Source organism: Alexandromys fortis, unplaced genomic scaffold (assembly GCF_014885135.2).
Source record: "Alexandromys fortis isolate MF-2015 unplaced genomic scaffold, M_Fortis_MF-2015_v1.1 scaffold_95, whole genome shotgun sequence".
NCBI classification, from domain to species: Eukaryota; Metazoa; Chordata; class Mammalia; order Rodentia; family Cricetidae; genus Alexandromys; species Alexandromys fortis.
In genome coordinates this window covers 94,786-102,525 of record NW_026067990.1, presented here as the reverse complement: position 1 = coordinate 102,525, position 7,740 = coordinate 94,786, and the positions used below count along the sequence as shown (strand labels likewise).

Here is a 7,740-nt window from a genome sequence, read left to right as displayed (position 1 = left end):
ATAGTATATTACACAACTGGTAGTATATTTTTTCTGCATCAAATTAGATATTTTTATATATTTAAATGAAAATCTGTATTTCTAACTTTTTAATTGAAATTAATATTTTTCTGCCCATTGCAACATTTTCTATATACACATACCAGTAGAGGCCGCCACACACCTCATTTAACCAAGACACAAGAGCCATTTAATACATTGAAGGAAGACTTCAAAGGTTAGATGAAAACTTCCCACATAATTTCTCTGCAAATTCAAGACAGCAGAGATAAAATTGCATATGTTACATTTTATTTCTTTGAAGATCAAAAATTAGACTCAAAATTCCTTTCAATTTTCACATTTTCTGACAAAGGTAGATTTTCCTCTTGACTTTAATTGAAGTGTTAATGAGGTGCTATCAAATCTTGTCCTATTTGCATCTCCAAATTCACTAATAGTTACCTAAACTACAGCAGTAGGCGTCTTTTTCCTCCCTTCTGCCTTCTTTGGGTATGCTTTACTTGAAAATTTTTAGTTTGAGCAAGCCTTTAATTTTGGTCTTAGCAGTCAATTATTTTAACTAACCAATTCTATATAACATTTATGAAGCCTTATTAGACTGTAAATAATTTTTAGATGCAAACATTATTGTATGATTTAAACAAACAGCCTTTCTTTACAACAAAAAATAGTTTTGTTTTGTCTATTGTAAATCCTTATGCAACTGGGATGGTGATCCGCATATAAAGTAGTCCAGCTTTTCAATTCCTTATTAAAGCAAGTGATGGCGTCTGAAAGAAGCACACTGTTTCCTTTTCATAAATAGGTTACTGCACATAATAATCCTTTATTATCATGTGGAGATTGAAGTGGATCCTGATAACTTACTTTTAAAGCTTTAAAATGACAAATAGTGCATTACCACTATTAACAATTCATGCTACAGGCTTTCAATTAGAAATTACTTAAATCCAAATCATTTGGATTAATAATTAATGGTGCAAAATGGACTTTTTAAACAATGGAAGATAATTGTGTCCATATATAAAAGTAAAGGATACTGTGGAAAACAAGGTTTTAGCAAATTGAAATCCCTGAATATCTACAGTGACTGACTTATATGTTCACTATTTACTTAAAAGTCAATATTGCCATTTACATCCATTAACTCACTATTGAAAATGGAGGTCAAAGTGATTTACACATGTGTTAATACAGAAATTTTAAATTTCCTACAAAAGGAGCTAGAGTACTGATTTGTTGGACATGGAGATAACTCCTGGAAATCTCCTCATCTTTGAGTGACATATATAATATCGGAGGCTTAAAATTTGCTTTTATTTGGTATAATGCTCAGTGCCTAATACAGAGGCAGATATTTGGGGAAGTCATGAAGGCAAATCAGCATACATCATATTAAAGATAGTTTCGAGCTTTAACTGTGACAATATGTTAATGACATGATTCTACTTCAGTGTTTGTTCTTATTTTCCTGAAAGTAAAACATCCATGTTAATAACAAAATTAGTTCATTAATCTTAATGAAATATACTTTACTTCTCATTCATTTTCATGATTTTTAAAGAGGCCTCCTGGAAGAACTCAAATCCATAATCTCTTTAGCTCATTAAACTAGTATTTGCTTCAATATTTTCATTCTTCTAGATTTTTTTCTTTATTTACATTGAGTTTTATAATCAAGTCTTTCAGGTATGATCCAAATGGTTTCATTTAAAAATATAATAACACATTTTGTGTTTTAATCTTTATTATCAAATGCAAGCATAAGCCCTTCAAGTTTAATTGATTTATTGGCATTTCCACTGGTTATATTCTGATTTTCCTTACAGTATTAAGCATTTCAAACCTATTTTATGTTAGGATTTTTATTTTTAACTTCTCCAGCTGGATTTTTAAAAAAAATTTCCCTTACTGTTTCCAGGCAGATTATAATGAGTATGAGCCTAGCAAAAATGATTCCAGACAAGGTAGTGACATTGCTACGATCTGCTTGGAATACAAATAGATGTCTGGCCCTACAAATGTCAAATAGCAATTACTCTAGATTTTAGTACTTAATTAGTTGCTTTCATGACTTCTGCATATACCACCAGTGAGTAAATTGTACGAAAGTCTCGAAAATACTATTCCTCAGCCTTGACACCATTGCCAAGAGTGTTTGGTATGGACTTAGGCCAACCTGTGTGCCTTCTTTCCTCAGGCATTTGGTGAGTAAGAAAAAGACTCTTCAATATCCTCTTTGTCCTCTGACTTATAAGGTGACTTAATTTTTCTAAATAATTCCGTATCATAAAGGGCTCAATATTTTACAGATTTTTAAAATATACATAATAAATCAGAGGGAGATTCTGCCATTTCTCAAACCCTGAAAATCCTTTTATGATATTACACATTCCAGACGCATACTAGATTGAATGCTAGAGTGAACCACGCCTTCCAGATGGTTCTCTTACTCAATTTGTTTATTCATTCATTCATTCATTCATTCATTCAGGCACTCATTCAATACATCTGGAGTGTTTTCTTCCCTGATGCCTGGATCTGCTGTGTGCTGAGGAGCCACAAATATATATTAGACAGGCTCTCTAAATGCCTCACGCCAAGCTTTCACCCCTGCTCCCACTGTTACTAAATCCCTTTCTCCCCACAGATCTCCCAAAGTTGTCAAAGAGCTTAGTACACAATAAAAGAGAGTTTTATCTTAATGAAAATCACCCCCAGGTAAGTAGTGGGGACAGCAATAGAATGCAGAAGGTTTAATTTTTAAATTCTCTGGAATAAAATATCAAATAGATAAATCATAAGTAGACTGGTTACAATGTAAGTGCTATTAACACATTTTTGGAATTATGTACTTAAAAGGAGAAAGATACCACTAAAATAAAATAAATTACAGCAGATTGAGAGAGACCCAACGTTATGGCCTGATGATAGCTATATATTTGCGCTATCTACATCTACTTTGTAAAGTTGAATACCAAAATTGTAAATATAAAAATAGCTGATGTACTTCAACTTTATGGAATATTCATGTTTTAGAGACAATGTTTACTTTCTATCTTAGTGGCTTAAAGGGTAATCTTTCAACTCACATGCCTTTTAGCAACACAATAAGAGACTTAATTATGTAAGAGAGATTGAAGTACTTTGTGAGGGTCTACTTTGCTCCTCAAAACAGTGGTGGGAAAAGTAGTGTAAATTGAAGTTTTATAAATCAAATTGTATTTTAAGTGCATTAAGGGAGCTGCCATTTAAATAAAACTTGGGAATCCCTTTATGAGGCAGAAAATCATTTTATATTGCAAACAACCACTCTGTTTTGTATGTTTGGATTTTCAATATCAATTTTGCTTAAAACCAAGCTCACATGCATAATAAGAGTATGTTTTGTCAGTGTTGCTTGTGCTGTCTTATTTTTTTTGGTTGCTAAGGGCTTATACTTGAAAGTGTTGCAGTTTAATGTGAATTGAGCTATCTACACTTTTATGATGGCACAATAGCATTCCTGAACGTCTGGAGTAGCAAGACTATTTCAATTCAATTGAACACAGGACTCTTGCTCAGCAGCAACTTCCCTCCCAAAACCTTGTTTCCGTAGAGGGTAGCCTGACTCCTGTATTCATGTCTTATGAAGTGCTTAGAGACACAGGTTTTATATAAAAAAAAAATGTTACTATGTAAACATACTGAATTGCATGTGTGTTGGAATTTCTAGCAGTATTTTAGCTTGACAGTATATGTACAAATTCTGTTAGACTTAGTTGCAAATAATTGTCTTCATGTTATTGGAATAAATGGCAAATGAAACAATTTATTATGTAAATAGATTCTTGTGCCAAATAGTGACAATGTTTAAGAAAACAAATGACATATTTTGGACTGTCAAGAGGCAAAATGAATTACTGAAAATGTGATCAAATGATATTGTATTTTATTGGATAAACTGTTCAGTTATTTTATGCTGTAGTTAGCTTTCAGTTAATAAATAAATATTCACTAAAACGCACATTTTGGATTAGTTAGAAAAGTTTTTGGAGCTTTCTTCTTTCTCTCTTTCTCTCTTTCTTTCTTTCTTTCTTTCTTTCTTTCTTTCTTTCTTTCTTTCTTTTTTTTGAGACAGGGTCCTGGTTGTACTGGAACTTGCTATATAGACCTGATTGGGCTCAAATTCAGAGATTTGTCTGCCTATTCCTCCTGTGTGCTGGAAGTAAAAGCCTGCACAATGATGCCCAGCCATAGTTTTGGGAATCTTGAGAAGAATTAATGAAAAATGTGAGAGCTGTCCTTTTTGCCTTGGTATATGCTGTTCTAGTGTTGCAAAATGAACATTTTTATTCTTTAAATGATATGTTTTTCATGTTTGTATAAAAATAAGCTTTAAAAATATTAATATTTCTCCATGAGTATTTATTAGTATTATACTTGAAAATTAAAAGCAAACAATATAACCAAAGCAATTCAGATACATGTCTTTCTAGGAACTAAAACAATATTAAGTGACTTTCCAGTCCCCATGCCACACACACACACTTCTACATTGAATTCATTTTTCACCATATTTTTTCTGATATCGTGAATGCTCTAACAAATTCATATTTTACAAAGTAAAAGAATGACTGACATACAAATCAAAATGCTATTAATTGTGTTCCTTAACATGAAGTGAAGAGAAATGAGAAGAGAGATAGTAATTTGTTCCTGTGATGATGGTGATGTTTTGAAACTGACTACCTTGCTTACTTGTGTTTGGCTAAAGAATCAAAGCATATCTTCCAATATATACTCCAGTATCAACTGTGTTTTGGGACATTTTGATCATGACAGAATATTGACAAAAACTAGTATTCTAAGGTATTGTCTAGTTCACAAATTGACTACCAGACAGCATTATGGATTCTTAATGAATTCTCTCAGAAGTAAAGCCTCTTTTCCTTCCCTATTGTTATCACTTGATGATGAAAATGCTTTAGAGAATGGATAGGTGAATGGTTGATATGCTGCTTCTCATATGAGGACGGAAGAAAAGGTTGACACCCAGAGATCTACTTTCATAGTGTAGCAAAAATTGATGATTCACTGTTTTAGGAACTCAAATATTAAGTTGTAACAAGTTTACAGAGTATAAGTAACACACATACACATACACACACAAACATACATACACATAACACATGGCTATAGAAGAATAGGTTAATAGGCAGCAAAAAATTATCAAACATTTATATAAAGGGAGGTTCAAGTTTTAGTGAGACTATGATTTGTCTATTGAATCCAGTAATATCATTCTAGAACTCAAAGTAGTTTTAATGATCAGATATGGTACTGCTCTATGGCTGGCTGTTGGAAGTGAGTGATTATGAGTTGAATAAAAATCCACTCTACAAGATCGAATGATAATGTTTCCCAGAGTTTGATTGGCTTGCTGTCATGTTTTCACAAGAGTGGAAAAAGAAGAAGAAATCAAAATCCTTTCAGAAAGTTCTGCTTTTCAAAGGTTTTTGAGGGTCTAATTAAAAGCATTCATTAACCAAATAAAAATCAATCAATATTTGGCTCAAAATTTCCTTTTGTCCTGCAAAAGAATGTTATTAAAAAAGAAGTAAATGCTCTTTGCTCCCCCACCAAAACACCTTGAAAATATACCTCAAACATTCAATGAAAATGATGCTATTTATATATTAACTATTTAATCTCAGTATGGTTACATTTGAAAGATTTAACTTGAACATTTGCAACCATTATTTTTAAATTGTATTATTTAGATTTTGTTTTTAGGATGTACAGTTCCACTGTACAAACATGAAATATGAAGATTTAAGACAAGTTAACTCTTCTCTTTACAGATTAAAGTGGGACAAAGCTGTGCCTGTCTTTTTTTTTTAGTCAGATTTCTTTAACTTCTTACCAGAAGAAACTACCAGAATCTCAAATGATTATAATACAGACACATTTTTTTTCCCTCTCATCTGTGCAAGAGAATCCTTTTGGATCTCAGGCCCAGAGACAAGTATTTTCATATGTTAAAACAAGATTCTGTCTTGATTTTTCTTTTAAATGATCCTGATTCCTTCTTATGCTCTGACTGAGAAAAATCTGAGAACAGTAGGAGGCCCATTCAGCGTCTTATTCTTATACATCTTAACCCTCCCACACAATAATAATATTAAACCAGTTAAAATTACTCATTATGTAAAATGGGAATGTATTTTAATTCATTAAGATATTAAATCATTCTAAAGGTTGAAACATTACATTTAATAAGAAAGCATTTTCAACAAATATTATACCTGTTCTAAAATCAAAAATGTAAAATTCCCTACAAATTCTAATGCTCCATTTATCTTTAATAAACTCTAAAGATTCTCTTTCTCACATGCTCATTGCTGCTTTTAAATATTCTAACTGGTTAGATTCTTTTACAAGAAAAGTATATGCTATTGCTGGTATCCCTTATGTGGTACCAGATTTTCTCTAAAATGTGATTTATGCAGTTCACACTGTGTGCTGAACACTCAAAGACATTCCGGTGCACATGTTAAGAAAATCTACAAGCCTTCCTGAAGGCCAAGCATGTACACTGGGACAAGAGGATGGAGTTAATGAACAAGTCATAAGCTACCAAATCTGCTTTAAGGCCACCAAGATATTAGGAAACACAAGATACACATTTAAAATAAGATTTAATGCCTACCATTGGGGAATTTATAACAAAATAGGACAGGTGATTTATATATCTTTGTAAAGAATATAAGAGGTCAGGATCAAAACAGAAAAAGATCAATAAAAACACTGGACTAGTATTTTTCTTTTCTGGAGAAAGCTCTTGGAAAAGAGGGACACCAGAAAGAGTCTAAAGTTTAAAAGGCTTGGGAAATTATGAAACTTGGAGATGAAGACAGCAGTGAGCATACATAGAAAAGTGAAGAGAATGGTAAGGCAAGCTTAATTTATCTTTTGATGCTTCTGAAAGGAAGATGAGATTTGAATTCAATTCATGGAAGATGTATTAAAGCAAAACAAAGATTATGGTTTGATTACTATTTCCATGAAGAAGCCTGATAAAGTATTTCAGGTGCATTTCTAAAGTTAACCTTTGTAATTACTGAGGAAGATTTTTATATCTGTGGAAGGAAATCGAGGTTTATGGAGTTCTAGTGCCGATCACAGTGATCTAATGAGTATGGGTAAAGGTCAACTAGTTCAGTAAGAGTCAGCACAAGGATGATATTAAAAACTAGGCACTGAAGAGTCAGCATACAGAAATTTAAAATTCAGCTCTGTCATTCACCAGTTCTGTGTCCTTGAACAAGTCATTTAATGTCTCAGGACCCATTTTTCTTCATCTGATACAAGTGGCAATGATCATCTTTACCTTAGAGAATGGTTATATGGACTAGTAAGTTAATATTTGAAAAATTAAATATTTGTTATACAAAACTAAATGTGACAAAAGTGTCACTTGAAGCCATTTCTATTTGATTCTCAACTCTTGTTTTTTTCCAATCTACTACTGGGTCTTACTGCTTTAACAGAATCAGTGAATCACCTAGAAGAAAAGAGTCAACTGAACATTGGGTAGAAAGTGTACTTACCTGGCAGGGGAGATACCATGATCACGAAGGTTGTTTTCCCAGGGCAAGGCACTCCGGATGTGCTGACCCCTGCGATTTCCCCAAATGCGGGAGACTCGACTGCATAATTTGTGGTAGTGGGGGACTGCGTTCGCGCTCTCCCCTG

At 32.7% G+C, this 7,740-nt stretch overlaps 1 pseudogene; it reads left to right on the top strand.

The window, feature by feature from the left end:
* The first annotated feature begins 7,587 nt into the window (after positions 1–7,587).
* LOC126512135 (uncharacterized) lies at positions 7,588–7,740 on the top strand (annotated as a pseudogene).